Raw genomic sequence first — 23,411 nt, 5'->3', positions numbered from 1 at the left:
GGAAACTGCTACTACCAACTTGAAGATCTACAAGGCAGGAAAATGGCACTTATCATGCGAAACATATTCGTAGTTAATTCCCCCTAATACTCCGTCTGATGGTGTCGTATTATTGGGTTTTGTAATGGTCACCTTAAATCTAAATCTATATTAGCATTGTATCGCATTCCTTTTGCGACAAAATTTGTCGCATGCGATAAAATGGCCTTAAGACTTTTTCAGTACCAAAACCTCTTTGGCAACTCTGTCCTTTATTCAATCAGTATATTGAACAAAATACAATTTCGCACTTATTTGACACTGAAAAACAGCCATTCTTGAGTAGATAAAAATGTCAAAAACAGAAGCGTAAAGGCAGAGAGCCGAGGGTATAAAAGAGCCTGCACGGCTACAGTTACCTTCTTTGCGGTAATTTTTATTAAACCATTGGAGCGGATGGACAGTCCACACGTATAGTGAACCAGCTCCCTTAAAAGCTACAAGTTTTCTTGCTTAAATAAGGTAAGTTAGTGAATTTAAAGTGTTTAATTTCAAGGTTCTAAAAGTAGGTTTTTCTGTCCCATAGAGTACAAGCCTCCTCTTGGAGCATAATGTAACAAATCGAAATCTTCAATCACACCCATCACCACAGCACGTGCTTTTACGCCACTTGGTCAATTGGCACTCCTTTGAGCGTAAGGGTGGGTGTGGAATCAATTTATTTTGGACATCAAAAGGGCACATGCCCTTCATTATAAAACTCCACTTTTTCCGGAGACCGAATAGATATCACCCTTCAAAGAGTGATCATCATCATATCATAGCATCAATCCGGGGTTATTTCCGGCAATATATACCGAGTCACCTCTTCCTTGGCAACCAGGCGCACATAAGCCGCATAGCTCTCGCCCGAAACAATATTCCTGCCACTCAACAAATACAGCCACCACCATCAAAAATAGTGTACAGTGATTTGAAATAGTGTAAAAGCAGTGATAGGATTGTGTCATAGTTAGAAAGCTTAGGAAAGAAAAATGTGTTAAACAAGACATATCTGTAGTTAGGATAAATAGGAATTGTCCAAAAATTCATACTTAAACAATAGTATGCGTAAGAAAAAAAAAGATTGTGAAGAAAACCTATAAGGTTATGGTTAAGAAACCCTAAGAAAAGAGGGTTATTAAAAACAAATCATTCATAAAGCCATATTTTGTGTAAAGAAAAAAATTATATACAGATATACCTAAAACATGAAAAAAAGAACAAATTTTGAATACTGAGGAAATACCAACGAAAAACAATTAAGCTAGTGCTCGCGGTTGAGAAATATTAAAAGAAAAAAACAGTAATATATAATGTATAAATATATATATATCTTTGACCTAATTTAAATTTTACGTAATTAATTAAATTATTCTTAAAAGAAAATCAGTTTTGAATTTGCGGCATAAAAATATTACGTTTCAGTTGAAAAGAAACTTTGAAAATGTAAGTGTTTAAAGAATCATAAAATTTTACGGGTTGAGAAACGCTCAGGTCCCACTGTAAGCGATTTTACTTGCCAACAACTAATTTCCACAGCTAGCAGTATCAACGGCTGGCGCAAATCCTTGGGCTGAACCCTCCCAGAGGGTGCCGGCTGGTAATATGCACAACAGTTTCCCCTTCCAGGGGAGTGCTAGCTAAGTTTAGGAATCATCTCCATTTGTGCCCCAGCTCCTTAATAGCTTAGACATATGGAAATGGTTTTTAAACGTGGCCTCAAGGTGGGAACTGGACCACGCCCAGTTGAAAAGGTGGTCCACCCCTAATCCAGGGTGTTATGCGATTCCGTGCCCATTGGATGGTTTGCAGTCAGGGGCATCCGACTGTATTCTTACGGAGCCTCCCGGATACCGGTCCACCTCCGGGAGTAACGGCGACCTGCTGCGGTATGCGGCTCTACCGCAGTCGACCGCATTGTTTCCCCTATCCCTTTAACTTCAGGCTGCCGAACGGTCTCACCTTAGTAGGCAGCTAAAGAACAAGATATATTAATGAATAACAAAAACCTGGCCTCGGATCCCTGCACGGGTAAAGATGCCGCCCTTGGACTAGGCATTAAAAAAAGTCCACAATTCGTCGGGAACCGCACCGACGGCGCCGACCAGGCCTTCACGGCAACAAAAAAAATCTTCAGCCAACTGTGCAAGCTAGCGGAAGAACTAAACCCCTTGAGGGCAAGTCCAATTCCGCAGCAGCCGGCAAAGCTAGCCCCAAAGAGGGAAAGCAACGTCCGACTGAGCAAGCACAGGAGGCCCGTCCCACGCCCGTACCGGGCACCTCTTGTCAGCAGGTGGCTGGTAACAGCTCTAAATCCTCCACGGACAAAAGTATTGCCTCCACCGCTGCAAAGTTACCTCGCAAGCCGGCTGAACCCCTTGAGGGTTCCAAGGTAAATAAGCGAATCCCGACTTCGGTCCGCAACCAGCGGAACATTCGCAATGCCGTCAAAATCGTTGAGAAACTTGGCAACTCTCCCAGCGACAAGTTGACGGCAGAGCAAAAAAGTTCTATGGCCTGGGCCAGGAAGATTATTGCTGCCAAGAAGAGCAGCAACAACAACCCCACCCCTTCCTCTTCTGCCTCCAAACAAACTTCTGACCCGAAGATGCCGGCCCTTAAGAGGCAAAGGTCTATGGGAAATGCCTCGAGCGATCCCAAAAGGCACCGGCCTTCGGCCTCTACTCGCCCTGCCCTGACCAAAACCTTCAGCGAGGCGGCTAAGGCCAACTTTACGCTGGCGGTTTTGAACCGCGGTCACCCGGACGGGAACATGACCCCGGATAACTGGAAGGATGTCCTTAACGGCCTTCTCAAGATCTTTAAGGACATCATGACCAAGCATCCGGGGCCGGCTCCCACTATCCGTGATGCCGGCTGGTACCAGGGTAGGGTCAAGCTTGTTTCCTGCGCCGATGAGCGCTCGTGCAAGCTCTACAAACTCGCCATAGCTTCGCTGGGACAGCTGTGGCCTGGGGCCAGGTTGGATGCGGTCGGTGTGGAAGAAATTCCGAACAGACCGAGAGCCTGGGCCTGGGTCCCAGACGGCATAGCGGATCCTGGCGAGATCCTTGATACCATCGCGGAGTCGAATCCGGGGCTACCTTCGAGCGATTGGAGGATAGTCCGGGTCGGCGAGACAAGGGCGAAGCAGCGTTATGTTGGTTTCATCATAAACGAGGCTTCTCTCCCTTGGCTTGACGAATGTGGTGGAGTATTAAGCTACGGCTTCTACTCCATCACGTTGAAAATTCGACGGGATGGTGCGAAGGAGGAAACACCGGACGAGGGTGAGCCTGTACCGCAAGGCGAGGGGTCAGACAGAAACACCCCGAGTGGATCTGCTGCCCATGGCACTGCGGAAGGGACCGCCACCGCTCCGGAGGATCTGGTGATCGGGGATACCGCCTCGAGCGAACCCGCAATCGCCACATTGAATCTCACGGACCCATGCAACACCTTGAGTGGACATGGGGCCGATATCGAACTGGCACGCAGCACTCCGGATGCCGAGAGCGATACAATCTCGGTATCTGAGTTTGCGGGCCAGTTCTTTACGGGCATGGACGAGCAGCTTTTGCTGGAATCCGACCCGTCGGATGCCGAATTCGACGATACTATCGTAGAGGAGGCATCCGACGATGCGGATCAGCAGAGGATGGACGTCGATGCCACAAACGAATCGTAACGGGCGCGCAGGTACTACAGATAAACCTGCACCATTCTAAGGCAGCCTCGGCTGCCCTAATATTACGCCTCAGCACTACGTATGAGGACGTCGTTCTAGTCCAGGAACCTTGGGTCGTTGGCGGCAAGGTCTGTGGACTCTTTTCTAAGGACTACCGGCTGGTGACACCGCCCGTGACAGGTAGAATCAGATCTTGTATTCTAGTAAAGAAAAATCTAGTATTTATTTTACTATCTCTTTTTAGCGACGAGGACTTTACCTGTATTAGCCTCGAGCTACAGGGGCAAACAATCTGGCTGATGTCCGCATATCTATCGCACGATCGCACAACTTCTGTGCAGGACCGGCTCTGCAAAGCGGTACGGGAGGCCCACAGTAAAGGGTTCCCGATAATAATTGGGGCCGATGCCAATGCACATCACACTGCTTGGGGCTCTACCGACACTAACAGCAGGGGTGAGTCTCTTTTTGATTCTATTATAAGTAACAATCTAAGTACATGCAACTCTGGAGACAAACCAACTTTCATCACCTCAAATAGGAAGGAGGTTCTAGACGTTACTCTAGTTTCTGGGGCATTCTCTGACCTTGTCAAAAATTGGAGAGTTTCCAACGAAAACTCCTACTCTGATCATATGTATATTATTTTCACTCTGCTCTTGCGTACACCGCCTAGGGTGGCTTACAGGAATAGGAGACGTACGGACTGGAACCTTTATAAAAAAGTCCTATCCTCTACTCTCCTAAAGAACGCTTCTCACGGTAGGCCGAGCCTACCGCTAACAACTGATGAAGCGCTTCCTTTAGACACAACATTTGCTTCTCTCGGTGAGCTAGACTCATCGTCAAAAATAGAAGAAGCAGTAGATCTTATCACCAAATCTTGTAACGCTGCCTTCACAGTAGCCTGCCCGGAGATTAAGGTGAGGGGAAAGAAGAAACCCTATTGGTGGAACCAAGAAATCTCCGAGCAGAGGAAAAACAGCAGAAAACTCTTTAACGAGGCTAAGCGCACGGGAATCTGGTCCCATTATAGGGACGCCTTAAAATCTTTTAAGAAGTTAATCCAGAAGGCCAAAAGGGACTCCTGGAAGAACTTCACTAATGACATCGAAGAAGTCTCAGAGGCCAATCGCCTACGAAAGGTCCTCTCCAAAAACCCCATACCTCCAAGCTGCATTCGCACAACGAGCGGAGAATGGGCCACTTCTAGTACGGAAATTCTCGAAACCCTGATCAGCACTCACTTTCCGGGCTGCAGATCTCAACCATACATCTTAAACACGCAATCTAACCCAGGGCCACTTCAACCCCTGGACCACATTGTAAGTGAAAAAGGAATTATCTGGGCAATCAAGTCCTTTAAACCCTTCAAATCTCCGGGAACGGATGGAATATTTCCCGCTGAATTGCAAGCTGCAAGCGATGTTATAAGCCCGCTGCTAGCTAAAATCTACAAGGCTTGCCTCAACCTGGTCTATATCCCCACGGAATGGACCAAGGCAAAGGTAGTCTTCATACCCAAAGGAGGCAGGATATCGGGCAACAGTCCAAAGGATTTCAGACCAATAAGTCTGACCTCCTTCCTCCTAAAAGTTCTAGAACGATTGCTGGACGCCTACATTAGACGATCGGCACTCATCTCCAACAACCAACACGCCTACTCTAAGGGCAAATCCGTAGAGACAGCTCTACATGCTATCACTACTAAGATAGAGAAGGGTCTTGCCTTTAAAGAATTTACGCTGGGTATCTTTCTCGACATAGAAGGAGCCTTCAACAACGTTCTCCCAGCAGCGGTCACAAAATCTCTACGTTCTTTAGGGGTGGAAGAGCCTCTTATGAAGTTCGTCGAGTTCCTTCTAAACAAGAGAATCATTATCTCTGAGCTGGGCAGCTCATCGTTAATAAGGTATACCAACAGAGGAACCCCCCAGGGGGCGTTCTTTCTCCTCTACTATGGAACCTGACGGTGAACGCTCTGTTATCTATACTACGGCCCACCGGATGCCAAGTCATTGCATATGCCGACGACATAGCCTTGACAGTTACCGGCAAACACCTTCCGGTGCTTGGCGAACTCCTGCAAAATGCTCTTAATCTAACAAACACATGGTCTATGAAATGCGGACTCAGCATCAGCAGTGAAAAAACTGAGATGGTGCTTTTTACCCGCAAACGCAGTATACCGGCATTTACCCTCCCATCCCAAAACGGGAAGGAAATCAAACTCTCTACCGAGGTTAAATATCTCGGAGTTATTCTAGACAGGAAGCTTGACTGGAAGCGAAATGTGGAGGAAGGATCCAGGAAAGCCACAATGGCTCTCTACGCTTGTAAGTCGGCAATCGGAAAAGGTGGGGTCTCCAGCCACGCATAGTCCATTGGATCTATACGGCAGTGGTGAGACCCATACTCTTCTACGCCGTCACCGTATGGTGGACGGCACTCGATATCGAATCTAACAGGAGTAAAGTAACGAGAGTGCAGAGGATGGCGGCAATGCTCACCAGCGGTGCCTTTCCCTCCACTCCCACCAAAGCTCTTGAAACCATATTATTCCTTCTCCCAACTGATCTATATGGCAGATACCGTGCCTCCTGCAACGCGGCGAGGCTCAACGCTATCGAACCCTGGAGGGATTGCAGGTTTGGTCACACCCGGATCCTGTAGCAAGTCCCTGAAACCTTCTTGAAATTGGATCATACAACATCGCCCCCTTGCTGGGACAACAAATTTTCCACAAGAATCCCAGAGAGGAACGAGTGGGCAAACGGCGTAGAGCCGGGATCACACGAAATCTCTGTTCTTACAGATGGCTCTAAACTAAACAACAGAGTCGGCAGCGGGATATTCTCCGAGAAGCTCAATCTAAGCGAGAGCTTTCGCCTACCTGATCACTGCAGTGTTTTTCAGGCTGAACTCATAGCTATCTGGGAAGCAGCCCGCTATCTGGCTAACCTGCAGGTAACCAATTCTATTTCAATTTTCTCTGACAGCCAAGCTGCAATAAAATCCCTGCAATGCAGTAACACCTCGTCACTAGTGGCATTAAAGTGCAGAGAAACCCTCAACAAACTAGCTGAAAATTGCAACCTAAGCATAATATGGGTTCCTGGCCACTGTGACATCTCAGGAAACTGCGCTGCGGATGAGCTAGCTAGGGAAGGCACCAACAAAACCTCCGCTGATTGGGCCAGCCCTCCTCTAAACACTTGCAAATACCACCTGCGATCTCTTTTCACGGATCAGGCAAACGCCAGATGGGCGAGGGAACCTACATGTAGTAAGCAAATCTGGCCTAAGCTGGATGAAAAGAGATCGCGATCGGTGCTATTATTAAACCGTATCTCTATAAGCCCACTAGTGGGCCTTCTTACAGGTCACTGTCTCATGGGCACTCACGGTGCCTATATGGGCCTGCAGACAAATGACTTCTGCCGCAGCTGTAGGGACGAGGAGGAGATAGAAAGCGTTGAGCACTATCTGTGCCACTGTCCCGCACTGTCAAAAACCAGGTACCAATGCCTCCACAGACACTCTTTTGGGTGCCTTGCGGAGCTTGAATCTATAAACCCAAACGATATCTTGCGTTTCATTAGGCAAACGCGCTGGTTTAGCCTCACTGGGGTCTAAACTCTCCTCTTCTTCGAAAGTAGGGTAATAGGAAATAGGGGCCCCCCGCGTGGTAGCACAACGGGCCACAACGGCCTACGTGAGTCTCCGCTCGGACAGCGGAGGCAGCCACTCTAACCTAACCTAACCTAGCAGTATCAACAACGTTGGAAGGCCTTTCATCGCTGGAGTGCATCAGCAAACCTACATACGCTAACACAAACGAACATATGTAAGTAAATTGTTGTTGTTATAAATTCCTTTTCATAAATTCTTTTACGCTTTGATTTTCGCAAAAGTCAAATTAGCATACATATTAAATGTACAAACGCTTGTAGCTACTAATGTACATATTTTAAACATAAATATGTATGTACGGTTGTAACATATAGGTGTAGATAAAAAGGTCTACATAACTAGGTATTTAAGTCGGAGTTGGGCAAATTGAATTTTTGCTTCTTTTAAATAAAAACCAACTAAATTTTCTTATAACCTAATAGCATTAAACATTTCGTTTATGCAAAGAAACCTTACTCAATGAAGGATAAAATCCTTTGCATAATGAAAATTAGAAAAGAAAAAAAATAAAAATAAACAAAACATATAACCAAACTGAAAAGTTAACAATTTAAATTATATTTGTCCTAAAATTATATTTAAATTATTTTATTGCCACTAGGTCAAATTGAACTAGTTTCCAGAGTAGTCAGCACAATCATCTTGTAAATAAAATATTCCGTTTTTTTTAATATTTAAAATTAATTATTTTGAGAATGCCCCACTCTAGTATCAACTTATATACATACGTGCATAAGTACACATGCATATCGGTTTGAGTAAATCCTAAATAATTGAAAATAATTCGAAAAACAAAAACAAACCTATATTCTATAATAAGGAAAAGTTTAGGAGTAGGTTAGTTGTTACTGATCTATAATGCCCTGGCATTAAAATTAAATATATCGGTAATCTATAGTTTATGGGGATAATATTGATATTGATCACTTTTAGGAAACCCATGAATTTTTGTTAGTTTCTAAAACTTTTTGTTAGTAATAAGAATGTTTATAAATAAAAGTTGAACTCATATACATATATACCAAAAAAATTAATAAGTAAATTTTTAGTATGTTCCTGGAGGCAAATGTGTTGGTAGACTAAAAGGTAGGTTATCTGCTTTGAGATCTTTCAATCATATTCGCAGGAAGATCATGGTAGGGTAGGGTAAAGAACGCGAGTGTCGACCACCACCTCTGACCTCGCCCCAATGAGCACATAGACATACCGACAGCTACAGGCGATTTTGGATTTAGTTTGTTATTTTGCACGATCACGTTTTAGTTATCCAGTTTGGAGTTAAGGAGTGAAACTCCCGATTTTAGTTTCAGTTTAGGAGTCCTAAAATTAAAGTTTATGTTATGTCGGTTGAGAGATGGCAAAAACCCACCCCATCCCGAAAGAGCTACGGTCTAGAGGACTCCCGCGTCATGACCTCTCAACTGCACCGAGTGAACAAAAAAAGGAAGACTTGTTATTATGTCCGCATACTTCCTCCCATGGGATAGTCGCCTCATATTTCTACCTGTAGGTATATTCCTACATTTGTGGCATACACTCACAACACATCCCTGTCTGTTCGGTTTGGGTTACAACCCATATCGATCGTGCCTTTAATGTACTTGAATATGCGTTTCACCGCAGTTACGTGTGCTGAGCTAGGCTGTTCCAAATATCGACTTACCACACCAATTGCGTAGCTTATGTCTGGTCGTGTCCCAATAGCCAGGTAAATTAAGCTACCGACCGCTTCACGATATGGAGATACAGCATCATGCTCATCTCTTGCGAAATCACCAAGGTTCTGATTGTTATCCATTGGAGTTGATATGGTTTTGCTTTCAATCATACCAAACCGATTCAATAACCTTTTAGCACAAGCCTGCTGATGTATGCGTATTGACGTTGATCAATTTCGAGACCCAAAAATCGCTTTGCCTCGATAACTTTTACTTCAAAACTGTCTTGCAAGTGTGAAATTATCGAATTAATTTAAGTAATGTTATTTGTTACCATCAACCCATCATCTACATAAATCGCGATGATCGTTATTGTTTTATCTTTTCGCCGAATGAAAACGCATGAGTCTGAATCACTTTGTGTGAAATCAAATTTGCAAAGAAATTACGTAAATTTTTCATTCCAACATCGTGATGCCTGTTTCAGACCATATACACTTTTGATCAGCTTGCATACGCGTCCACTGTTGCCATTATAGCCGACTGGCTGCTTCATAAAAACGTTTTCTTTCAGCTCACCGTACAAAAATGCAGTTTTAATGTCGAACCGCTTCAGCCGCATTTTATTCATTACCGCTAGAGACAAAATTGCACGAATCGATGTATATTTGACGAAAGGACTAAAAGTCTCTTCGTAATCGACACCGTATTGCTGAGTGAACCCACGAATCACTAGACGCGCTTTATATCTCTCAATTGAGCCATCAGTATTTTCTTTGATTTTAAACACCCAACGATTATCAATAATTTTCTGATCATCAAGTGGCTCTACCAAATCCCATGTGTGATTATTGATCAATGAATTAAACTCCTCGTCCATTGCACTCTTCCATTGTTGTGCATCGGGTGAATTCATTGCCTCTTCAAATGTTTTTGGTTCAACAACTGTTGCTGAAAATCCACTTTGAATTAACCGATCTGGAATCTTTACACTTTCTCGGAGATCGTAGCGTTGATTACTTCTCTGGGGTCGAACCCGTTCATGAGTTTCCGCAGTTGATTCTCCTTCAGCGTCAAGAAAAACATTATTATCAGCTGATTCAACGACGATTTCACCTGAAGCATTTTCAGACACTTCTTCATCATCAGTACCAATGTCATCCCGAAGTACAAATTTTTTTGATACTTGCTCATTAAAACGGACATTACAGCTGAGAAATATCTTTCTGTTGTTCGGATAAAATAGTCGAAAGTTTTTGGTTGTGGGCTCAAATCCAATCAAAAATACTTTCTTCGCTTTTGGATCCCACTTTTGTCGACCCGCTTGTTTTGGAACTTGAACAAAACATTCTGTTGCAAATATTTTGAAACGAAAAAATTTAATTTGAAAACCAAAGCCTTCAGTACCATTGGAATGAAAGAGCTCAAGCATCCATGTACTTCACTTTTCGACGTTGTTGCTTCGTCTTTAATCAACAAGAAGTAACGAGCGCCACCAATTTCTTCCATGGGACCGCATAAATCTGCATGCATGTATTCTCCAGCAACTGATGGTCGCTTGATCGATTCCTTATGAGTTGATCCCGTCATTTTTCCGTATTGACAATCCTCACAAAAAAATCTTTCACTGCTGGACAAGTCGACACCTGTAATGAGACCATCTTTAACCATTTTTCTTATTGAATTGATGTTGACGTGGCCCAATCGACAATGCCACTGCTCAAGCGAAACAGCTGCAACATTTGCAACTTCATTCGTACGTACACGAAATTCCATAGGTATTTGTTTCATTTTATCACGTTTACCTAGTGCAACGATTTTACGCTGTTGATCAAGTATTTTGCAACCACCACTTTCAAATAAAACTTGAAAACCTTTATATGTCATAACTATTGTCGAAAACAAATTTTCACCAAGTTCTGGAACATACATCACGTTTACGACGCTGCTCCCACTGATTGTTTACCTTCGCATCTATAAGAATGGTACCAATTCCATGAATCTGGACATGATGACGATCGGCTAATTTTACTTGACCACTATGTTCTCTTAGCTCTGAGAACCACTCACGACGAAAAGTCATGTGACTGGGTGCACCTGAGTTAGCACACCAGTAATCTGGATTTAATTCGTTTGATTTGTCCGAATATACTACTGTACACCATGCCAGTTCGTTTTTATTTGCAGTTTTATTGCGAATTTTTTTATCTTTTGGCCAATGGCCCATTTGACCACAAGCATTGCATTTCGTTCTCTTCTTCAATTCATCAACATTTGACTTTGGCTTGAAATCTTTTTTGTAGCTTTTGTGTTTATTGTGTTTAAACCTAGCAACAAATGCCGCATCTGATGAATCATTCTGTTCATTGTTCATTCGATTCAAATTATCCTCCTCTAATTGCAAAGATGCCATAAGCGTATCAATTGTACGAGTTTCTTTTGTATTATACCAAACAGTTTTATAGTTGTTGAACTTTACAGGCAAACTACTAATAATACGCACCATCTTCAATTTGTCAGACAGTTTTTCACCCTGTTGCTCAATCTCTGATGCTATTTGATTTGCTTTGGCTACGTACGAAGCGACAGTTTCATCATCCTTCATCTTGAGTGAAAAATATTCTTCATACAAAGTCATGGCACGAATTTCCGAATTTTTTTCGTACACACTTTCCAATTTGTCCATCATTTCTTTGGCGGTTTTGCATGTTAGAACAAGATTTGCGCGTCCTATATCCAGCGATTGAAATATATCATTCATGGCTTTACCTTCATTTCTTTCAAAAATATTCCTTTCATCCTCTGGTGCATTTTCTGCCGGTACTATCCCTTCTATATTCTTGGTCAAATTACGTGCTTTTAAGAAAGCCATTATCTGGAATTTCCATAAGCGATAGTTTGACCCATTTAATACGTGAAATTAATAAAATGGTTTTCATTTTTATTTCCATCCATTTTAACCGAACTTAAGTTGTTGTGTGACGACAAAGAAACTTTACATAAAACTTGTTGTTGTTGTGCCTACTAGTCTGCGAACGAATATATGTACAATATTGTGCACAAACGTGATAACGGGAATCCTATAATGTTGATGCAATTTTTTTAAGGTAGTGAAATTAGATTTTACTTCATGCGACGATGCTTTCATTGCTCTGTAACACAGCAATTATTTCCACATGCTCTATTTTATATACGCTACGACGAGATGACTTTTTTCTAAATGTGCGCGCAACTTTATACAGTACGACGAGTAGACTCAGTTGTATTAGGCCCTTATTATGTATGTCACCGTGAATGTTTGCGTCGCATTCACTCACATTCACATTCACCCAGAATTCGTATTTTATAACTTCTTACGTATTCGCGTTCGTTCCCTTACGTAGTCACTACGTATTCACTGAGACTGTCAAACCAAATACGTAGCCAGTATAGCCACTTATTACTTTTGTTATTTCGGAAAACTTTGCAGTGCAATTTTTTCGGAATAACATCGTTTCAAAGAGCTGGCAATATTGCAGCGAAACACCTGACAATCATTGTAAACATTGCTGACAATGGTAAACAAAAGATAACATTACAATATTGTTTGAATGTCATTTTATCAGTTGCTTGTTTATTTTCCAATATGCTCTTTTATATTGAGCTGTGTAGTATATAAATATATAGTATATAAATATGTTTAACATGGAAAATTCCGTGGAAATTCCGAGGGTAGTGTTGTGCAGGCTTGCAGCCTTTTCGAGTGTGTGTATTAGTCAAACTGGCTACGAGTTGCGGTTGAATTTTGTATGTTTCCTCTTTATTCCAAGTACTGCCGGCAATCGATTTGAGGATTTTGTTGCGGCTTTGCACTACAGCTGCAATTTTGGTACCATGCGCCTTGAAGCTCATACCACTATGGCCGCTTGGGCTACGCCCAAGCTTCCATAGGCATAGCCTCGTTGCAGTTTTTAACGCTACACTCCTTGTAACGTTAACCTGTTCTTTCTCATAATATAAAACTTGAAATTTTTTATGACAAACAAAATTTCTGGTAAAAGTCCAGAACAGGGGTCTACTGCTAATATGCGTCCAAAAATATAGAGGGAGGTGTCAAAAGACGCGTATTGACCTCGACAACAATAATCCGAAGGCGGAAAATAAAAATGTGTTAGTCGGCAATTTTCACGTGATTGTTGTAATGTCGTGCACTAAAAAAAATTTTGTGGGCAAAGGGATTTTGCACGCATTTAATTTTGATCCCACGCGCGGCTGAAGACTGCCAATGCGAAAAGGAGTTCTGCGCAAAAATAATATGGATGCCACCCCCGGTTTCGGAGGGATCCGGGGTAATTTTTCGGCTTTTCGTTTATAAATTTTGAACGAGTTGATATTTTTATTTTCGTTTGACACCTCTCACGATATTTTTGGACGCGTATTAGGAGTCGACTGTTCTAGAGTATTACCAAATTTCTCATTTATTTTTTCAATATTTTGTGTTCGAATTTTATTAAATTCCCTCAATGTTCTTTCAAGTGGTATGTCGGAGTTGATTCTAGATAGGTAGAGTTTAACCTGATACAGTACCCAGATCGAAGTTTAGCTAGAGTGACGCGTATTTCCCTAGGGAGAGTGATTTCCTCCTCTGCTAGTTCTGGGAATTTTTCTTTGAGTACCGGATTTGCCGGACAAGTCCTGGCATAGAGGTCCGACGCCTGTTTGAGGATATCACTGAGGACCTGTTTGTGCTTTTTTGCTTCATACGGGTGTGTTGTCAGATGACGTATTTCGTCATAATGCTTACGGAGATGACCCCTTAAGCCACTGGGCTTGGGATGGCCAGGTTTCTGGGTTTTCAACACAAACTGTTTGTTAGCATCACATTTCTCTTAATGGGGAGTACTCTCGCCTCATTATGTAGATGGTGTTCTGGGGACATAAGAAAACAGCCCGTAGCGGTTCTGAGGGCAGTATTTTGGGCCTCTGTTTTCTTCCAATGAGTATCCTTTAGGCTTGGCGATCATATCGGTGACGCGTAGCATGCAATCGACCGGTCAATTGCTTTGTAAGTGACAATGAGTGTTTTTTTGTCTTTACCCCAAATGCTGCCGGCAAGAGGATTGAGGATTTTATTACGGCTCTGGATCGTAGGGATAATTGCAGTTGCATGCTCTCCAAAATGTAGATCCTGATCGAACGTTTCACCTAGGATTTTTGGGTGTAAGACAGTCGGTAGCGTGATTCCATCAACGTGGATGTTCAATATGGTCGACATTTGGCGCGTCCATGTTATAAATAAGGGGATTGTTGTTTATTTTATTAGCTAGCTCATCGATGGGTGGGCATGGCCCTGTGGCCCTTATTGTGCAGTCATCGGCGTGGGAAACGATAGTGACTCCGTCTGGTGGTGAAGCTAGCTTCGATATGTAGAAGTTAAACAGAAGCCTGTGGTACCACTTGTTTAATGGGCTTAGATGTTGCGTTCCTGAATTGTACCAATGTGTGCCGACATATAATTTGCGATACACCTTTTAATTTACTACGTTGTTGGAGAATCACTGATTTATAAGCAGGGACGGAAAATAATATTTATTTTTTTCGGAGTCGAAAAAGTCCTGGTCAAAAAATTTTCCTAGGGAAAAATGTTTGAGTTCCCAGGTATCCCTATAGCAATATCATGTCGAATCATGCATCCTTTTTATTTTTCGAACTTTTTCCATAAAAGTACACATAAAAAAGTAAAATATGTATTTTTATTTTTTTAGTCCGATAGAACTAGTTAAACTCGGACTTTTAAAAATAAAAGTCTCGAAATAAAAGTTAAATCCGGACTTTTATTTTTTAAGAAACGGCTTATCCGAATTAAAAAAGTGGGACTTTTATTTTGGCCTTAAAAAATAAAAGTCCGGATTTAACTTTTATTTCCGGACTTTTATTTTTAAAAGTCCGAGTTTAACTAGTTCTATATATTAAAAGTCCAAAATTAATAGTTTTGCAAGGAATTATATTATAAAAGGAATAACAGTTTCGGTCCCTGTTTATAAGTAAATTTAAAAAAAAGTAGCACGGAGTAATAATTATTATAGTTATTAAAAAATTTACGATAAAATTATTAATTTTATTTTCCTATTACTCAGAATTAGTTTTTGACATAAAACTAAGAAAATAAGGATCGTGACGAAAGACAATGACAAAACTATGGTATAACTATTGGTTATAATCATTCTGATTTTAAATGGTATTTTTTTTTTTTACTCGTAAAAGTTCTTTTAAAAACTTTTCCTTGGTGAAAGTGTATGGGATTCCGGGGATACCCATAGCATTTTCATGACAAATCATGCATCCCATTTAAAAAAAAAAACACAAAAAAACTAAAATCCGGACATTTATTTTATAAGGCCGAAAATAAAAGTTAAATTCAGACTTCTATTTTTTAAGAATATAATAAAAGTGCGGCCCCATAACTAAGATACGGTTCGTCGAAATGAAATGAATTTTTTACCAATCCATTCTCGTAAATATCTGGATTTGAAACCTGTAGGGACACTACAATTTTTTCCACTAACACTAGAAATTTGTTATTGAAAAACCATAACCAATTGTTGGTGTTGTTGTAGCGATAAAGAAACTCCCCGAAGGTTCGGGGAATGTTATCGATGTTGATGGTCCTTTACCGGATATATATCCGGTATGTTCCGGTAACAAACACCTTTAAGGTACAAGCTCGACCATCTCGGGAACGATTTATTATGACCACATTGAACCTTCTAGGCCATACCACCAATAATTTTTTCTGAAGGACTTTTATTACAAAAGGAATAACAGTTTGGGTCCCTGGTTATAATTTTTATAGGTTTTGCTTTTTTTTATTCCCGTTAAATTTGACGAAATAAGCATACACATTGAACGAAGCTCTAAATATAACCTTTATCGGCTGTCTATGAAAAATTTCAACCCTTTTTTCACGAAATGTTAAGATTCTCAATTTTTACTCAAAAATTATAAAAAACGACAATTAAAAAGCGAAGTGAATGAAGCAAACGCGACCCAGAAGCAAGTGAATATTTTGACAGCAAAAATGAGTGTTCGTGACACTTTGCGTCGCTATATAATAGGAAAAAACGTAAGACAATCACCTGTAGTCACCGATATCACCAAAGTGAATGAATGCTGTTATATGATACGAATTTGGTTTCACTTGGGTGAAAGTGACTCCTCGCGTCGCTTTGCGTTATACATAATAACGCCATTAATCTCTTTTAATTTATTCACTGAAGCTCTCTGGGCACATAGTCTTTTAAATGTTTTAGAAGTCCTTTTGACCGAACCAATTAAATGAATAAAAAAGATAAGCGCACAAAAGAAAACACGTTTAATTAACAGTTGAACAATTCGCTTTTATGGAAAGAAAATTTTATTGAAGTGCTTCTTCTATAAACGTTACATTTCATCTGTAGCTAACGAAGGTAAAAATAGAAAAAAGAATACAGAAAAAAGGGTTGCCATCTTTGTTTCGACAATGGATAATTCCAATAGTTTCCCCAAGATCTTGGGGTGACTGACAGTCTGTAGTGTGACACCATCGACGCGTACGTCCAATATTTCCGACATCTGTTCCTTCCACGTCGTGAACAGGGTGGCCGTGGATTTTGTCGGTGTTTAAGCGACTTAAACTATGAACATTTTTCGTTCGTTTGTTTCAGTAGCCATTGAGTGTGCTTGTAATTCTCAACTGGTTAGTGAAATATTCTAAAGACATAGTTTGAGTTTTTTAATTAAAATGGAGGTTCTTCGGATGGTGTGTTAATACATCAGAGCCCAGTGCTCGCCTCCATATCACACTTTGAAGGGGTTCTTCAAATAGAAGATGAGGTGGCTCATTAGAGCGAAACCTCAGAGTGCCCAACTCTCGCCCCAAATTAAATAAATAGAGGTTTTTCTTGTAGAAAATGGGGTGCCAATACCTCAGAGCCGTCCCGTGCTCGCCTCCATATCACATTTTAAAGGGTTCTTCAAATAGAGGATGAGGTGGCTCAGTAGAGCGAAGCCTCAGAGCCCCCCAGTGCTCGCCCCCAAATTAAATAAATAAAGGTGTACTGATGCTATGCATCCTCCCATGACTTAAATACACCAATAACACTAAAACTACCCAACTCAATAAATGGAATAAATTAAATCAAAAACCCCATAAACTCAATACAGTCCATTAATAATAATAATTTATAAATTTAAAAAAAAAGAGAACGCTTGGTGGGAGTTGAACCCGCAACCCCGGGCGTTTGGTCGGGTACGTCAGCCACTGTGCCACGACTCATACGCTTACAAGCACCTAAAATTACTCATTTATAACTCTTATTAAACTGCTCGCCCTCAATTGCCCAAAGCTTAGACATGGTCCTTCGAGCCGGATCACTGGCTCGTATGGAAGTTTCATTAGACGACTAAGCCGTCTAAGGGGGGAGTATGTTTAAGCGACTTAAACTATGAACATTTTTCGTTCGTTTGTTTCAGTAGCCATTGAGTGTGCTTGTAATTCTCAACTGGTTAGTGAAATATTCTAAAGACATAGTTTGAGTTTTTTAATTAAAATGGAGGTTCTTCGGATGGTGTGTTAATACATCAGAGCCCAGTGCTCGCCTCCATATCACACTTTGAAGGGGTTCTTCAAATAGAAGATGAGGTGGCTCATTAGAGCGAAACCTCAGAGTGCCCAACTCTCGCCCCAAATTAAATAAATAGAGGTTTTTCTTGTAGAAAATGGGGTGCCAATACCTCAGAGCCGTCCCGTGCTCGCCTCCATATGACATTTTAAAGGGTTCTTCAAATAGAGGATGAGGTGGCTCAGTAGAGCGAAGCCTCAGAGCCCCCCAGTGCTCGCCCCCAAATTAAATAAATAAAGGTGTACTGATGCTATGCATCCTCCCATGACTTAAATACACCAATAACACTAAAACTACCCAACTCAATAAATGGAATAAGAATAAGATATTTGTTTATTTTAGTCATCAACTGAAGGGCCAGGTCCTGTAGCCATAATCGTGCAGTCGTCAGCATAGGAAATGATTGTGACTCCTTCTGGTGGGAAAGGGAGTTTCGATATGTAAAAATTAAACAGAAGCGGGACAGGATACCACCTAGTGGGAACCCCTGTTTAATTTTCCTAGGTTTAGAAATTTCGTTCCTAAATTCAACTGACGCCTGCGGTCCATCTTTTTAGACAAGCAGGAAGGTGTGAGTTTCTAAGTCTTGGAGTAGCGTGCTGTGGTTGACTGTATCAAAAGCTTTTGACAGGTCGAGTGCCACGAGCACCGTCCCATGATGGGGGTTTTGCTGATTTAACCCGTAATTAATCTGAGTGTTAATGGCATTGAGCGCGGTGGTGGTGCTTTGCGAGGCGAAAGGAGTGATATCGGTCGATAAGACTCGCCTTCGTTGGCAGGTTTGCCAGGCTTTAGTAGCGGGGTTATCCTTGCCATTTTCCATTTTCGTTAATGACAAAGGATTCCAGTGACAGGTTGAAAACATATGTTAGATATCTTATTCCCTCATGTTGTTGTTGTTGTTGTAGCGATGTTACTCCCCGAAGGCTTTGGGGAGTGTTGTTGATGTGATGGTACTTTGCCGGATACAGATCCGGTACGCTCCGGTAACACAGCACCATTAAGGTGCTAGCCCGACCATCTCGGGAATGATTTATAATGGCCACATTAAACCTTCAGGCAATCCCTCCCTCCCCGCCCCCAAGTTCCATGAGGAGCTTGGGGTCACCAGAGCCACGTCTGTTAGTGAAACAGGATTCGCCGCGGATAGGTGAGGTTGACAATTGGGTTTGGAGAAGCTATATATCGTGCTGGCAATCTGAAGCGTTGCGCTACACAGCCCCTTGAATCTGGTATTTTAGTCGCCTCTTAGGACAGGCATACCTACCGCGGGTATATTCCACCCCCTAACCCTCATCGCCAAGGTGTTTAAGCATTGGCATGGCTGTTCCGTCGGGGCCAATCAACTTGGAGGGCCTGCCCTTACGGATTGCTGCTTCAACCTTTGTGGGGGTGATGGTAATGGGTGGGACGTCGTGTTTGTGGTTATGGACTCGTCTGTTAGCACGACGTCTGGCTTTGTCTACAGAAGAATGCATTATAAATTGTCGCAAAAGCCGCTCGCGCATTTCTTCGAATCGGATAAAGTTTTGTCACAGAAGGTTAACCAAACCCGCTGGGGGATCGAAACTTTGTCGTTGTGTTTGGTAGGATTAGACAAGGACTTGAAGGTTGACCACAATTTACCAACACCCGCAGAGATGTTCAGTTCTTTAGATGCTCCTCCCATTTGGTACGTTTATGTTCATTTACCAGCCGCATGATATCGGTTGACCACAATTTACCAACACCCGCAGAGATATTGCAGTTCTTTAGATGCTCCTCCCATTTGGTACGTTTATGTTCATTTACCAGCCGCATGATATCCAAATTAAGACTCCTACTAAGGGGGTTTCTAGGGTTGAGGTGTCTCGCAAGGTCACGTTCTCTTGCTAAATTTGCGGCTTCGGACAGGAAATGCGATATGATTTCAGGTATTTTACCGGCCGGGATAAAGCGTGCAGAAGCTGAAGCGATGACCTTGCGGAACGCACGCTCGCCGTGCCGGGCATCGGTCGGAACGGGAAGAGCAGCAAAAGATTGGTTTGTAAAGGTTGTGTGATCTTCCCAATTGGCTTTTTTAAAATTAATGAAAGTCCGCTTTTCAGAGGTGATAAAATTGTCAGGTCGCTCAATTGAAAGGAGTATGGGCAGGTGATCAGAAGCTAGAGTAAGGATCGGTTGCCATTCAACGCAATTTATGAGCCCTGAGCTGACGATTGAGATGTCAGGTGAGCTGTGGCAATTACCTGCAATTCTGGTGGGGGCAGTTTATCGTGCAGAAAGTTGTATTGTCTATTTGCTCTGCTAGCTGCCTGTCTCTGCTGTCGAGTGGCAGACTGGAATTCCAGAGATCGTGGTGAGCGTTGAAATCTCCGAGGATAAGACGGTTTTCGCCACAGAGTATCGTACTGATATCAGGGCGATAGCCACTTGGACAGCAGGTGGCAGGGGGAATATAAATTTATTTATTTATTTATTAATTAAAGTCGACGACAAACTATGGCCGACTGCATAATATAAAAGATATATAAATATACAACTCCAAAGATAAAATTTAAGATATATCGAGATTTCAACAATGTTATATTACAAACAAATATATATTAATGAACATTACTCTTTAATTTCGGAATATAATAATAATAAGAAATATGAGCAGAAATAAGATCTTATACCGAGATCTTATACTGGCGGAATGCATCAGATTCCGCTCAGCATGATTTCGGAATGCAGTGGATTCCAATCTTCCTGTTGGAATGCAACAAGATTCCAATCAGCATGTTATGGGAATCCGGCAGTGCTAAGAGTAGTGTAATGAGGATACGCCATCACACGGCATAAAAAAGTAACATGACCTGTGTTGTTGGAATGCACCGGATTCCAATCAGCTCGATGCCTGACCCATAAGATTATACTGCCGGAATGCATACGATTCCGGTCAGTGACTCATGAAAAAGCATATTTTTACGTTGCTGGAATGCACCAGATTCCAATCAACACAGTACTGTCTTGTTCCTTCTTAATGATACATGTTGATAAATGTTCCTCCATCCTTAACCGAGATAGTTCCTGTTTTTTATGGAAGAAATAAAATGCAGGAAAATTAAATTAGCTTGTATCTCTTAAATTAGATAGGCAAGTATTGAATTACGTATAGTGGCAAAAGTACATTCAACACTGATACAGCTATACAAGTTATTGTAGTGCGCGCACCAGATAAGAAGAGGATTATTTTTAGCAAAGTTTCGTCGACAAAGGGGTAAATAGAAAGGAACGTAGTGTCTGGATACTCTAGGGGGAACCGCAAAAAACAAGCGGCTGAGAAGGTCCGCAGAATCAATTTCTCCAATAATGAGCTTATGGATGCACAATACCCCCAGTAATATTCTCCGATTTTCCAGAGTGGGCAAGTTAATAAGAAGAAGTCTACTTCTGTATGGAAGAAGGTGTAGACTTGAGTCCCAATTAAGGCCGCGCAATGCAAATATAAAAAATTGTTTTTGGACTCAAGACGCTTTATATGCTTTTGAGAAACAGGGGACCAAACGCGTGAGCAATACTCGAGTATTGGACGAACCAGCGATGTGTAAAGAACCTTAGTGAGGTACGGATCATCGAACTCTTTAGCCCATCTTTTAACAAATCCAAGAAAACCCAACGCTTTGTTGGCAATAGATGAAATATGCATGTTAAAATTCAATTTCGGATCAAAAAGAACACCTAGATCATTTGCAATAGATATACGCTCCAAAGGCGTACCATCTATTACATAAGGTTTCAATGCTGGCTTCACTCGGTGAAATGTCATATGCTTACATTTAGAGCAATTTAAAGCTAGTAAATTTGTTGTGCACCAACATTGGAACGAGTCCAAGTCGGCCTGAAGAAGATCCAAGGAACTCAAGTCGGTAGGACAGTAGGTGTAGCAAAGTTTTACATCATCCGCATACATTATAGTATGGGCATATAATATTGTCTGTGGCAAGTCATTAATGAAAAGGACAAAGAGCAAAGGGCCTAGATGACTTCCCTGGGGTACTCCGGAGGAAACTCCGAACGCCTCCGACAGGTTGCACTTGAACAGAACTTTTTGGGTCCGGTTAGAAAGATAGCTTTTGAGCCACATTAATAAGTGAAACGGAAAGCCCAGTAAATCAAGCTTATGAATAAGTAACTCATGGTTGACGGTATCAAATGCTTTGCTGAAGTCCGTGTAGATGACATCCGTTTGCTTGTTCGCTAAAAATCCTTCCATAACTATAGAGGTGAATACAAGCAAATTTGTAGTGGTTGACCTTTGACGAATGAAACCGTGTTGGCATGGAGATAAAAGACTAGAACACTGATATTGGAGTTGACTGGTAACAATCTGTTCAAAGACTTTAGGAATGACTGAAAGTTTAGCAATACCCCTGTAGTTTTCAACTTTTGACCTACTACCTTTTTTATGGAGGGGTATAATAAAAGACTGTTTCCAAAGTGCCGGGAATGACGCAGATCCCAGAGATAGCTCAAATAATTTTAAACTAGGCTCATACATGTTTTCGGCGCAGTACCTAAGCACGCAACTAGGAACACCGTCCGGTCCCGGAGAAAAGGAGGGCTTCAAAGATTGAAGACTCTGAAGAACAATATTACCATCAATAGCAGGATTCCTAATGGAATTCGAGCTATCTAAGCGATAGGGATATTGACCGGAATGAATACCACTGGATGAATACGTGGACTTAAAGAACTCAGAAAATAGTTCAGCAACGTCGTCATCAGTGCAAGCTTTTTTACCTCCAAAGGTTAATGAGGAAGGATACCCAGAAGTTTTCCGTTTTGAATTTACGAAACTGTAAAACTTTTTTGGATCCTTAAAAAATTGGTCTTTACAACAACTCAAGTAATTTTTATAACAAAGCTGATTAAGACGGTGAAATTTAGAACGAGCTATTAGATATTTAGGGAGGTCTGCAGATGCTCCAGATTTCTTGAATCTCTTATAAAGCCTAGGTTTAATGTTATTAAGTCTGATAAGTTGCCTTGAAAACCAAGGGGGCTTATTCGAACATAGGGTATAGCGAGTAGGAATGCAGGTATCAAAGAAGCCATCAAGCGTACTGTAAAATATAGAGATAGCCGAATCGACATCAGTGCAAGCATAGAGATCCGACCAATCATGGGAAGCCAACAGATCATTGAGCATAATGAAATTCGCTTTGTAGAAGCATCTAGATCGGGGACGAGCATAATGAAATTCGCTGTGTAGAAGCATCTAGATCGGGGACGAGACCGTACTTGAATCCTACGGCTAGGCTGATATCAAGTGATATCTCTAGCGTAGGGTGAAGAGGGTCTTCTGGAAGGGATAAAGGTGGGATTTGCATAAGGGCAGTACCCACCGAACCATCCACAAATACTAAATCCAGCATTTTATTTCCACTATTTGGAACATTGTTAATCTGTAAAAGAGATGAGTCTAACATGCAATTCAGAAACTCATGTTGAGCAGTGGGAGTTAAAAAGTTTGAATCACTTATATTAACCCAACTAACTGTTGGCAAGTTAAAGTCACCAACAACAACAAGTCGATCGTTATCTCCCAACTGCGAATGCAAATCGCAGATGGCCGAGCTATGACTAGCATAAACATCCATATCCGAACGAGGTGGTATATACGAAGAGCAAATAATTACGCTATAGCTACCGAATGAAAGCCTAACTGCTATGAATTCGATATGAGAG

General features: G+C 41.7%; 1 protein-coding gene across 4 annotated transcripts in view; it reads right to left on the bottom strand.

Annotated features, from left to right (window-relative positions):
- The window catches only part of ND-13B (NADH dehydrogenase (ubiquinone) subunit ND-13B), a 206,914-nt gene that overhangs the window by 110,862 nt on the left and 72,641 nt on the right, over positions 1–23,411 (bottom strand). The window lies entirely within an intron of this gene.

The sequence above is a fragment of the Eurosta solidaginis genome, chromosome 4, assembly GCF_040869045.1.
Source record: "Eurosta solidaginis isolate ZX-2024a chromosome 4, ASM4086904v1, whole genome shotgun sequence".
In the NCBI taxonomy this organism is placed as follows: domain Eukaryota; kingdom Metazoa; phylum Arthropoda; class Insecta; order Diptera; family Tephritidae; genus Eurosta; species Eurosta solidaginis.
This window is presented reverse-complemented; position numbering and strand designations above follow the sequence as displayed.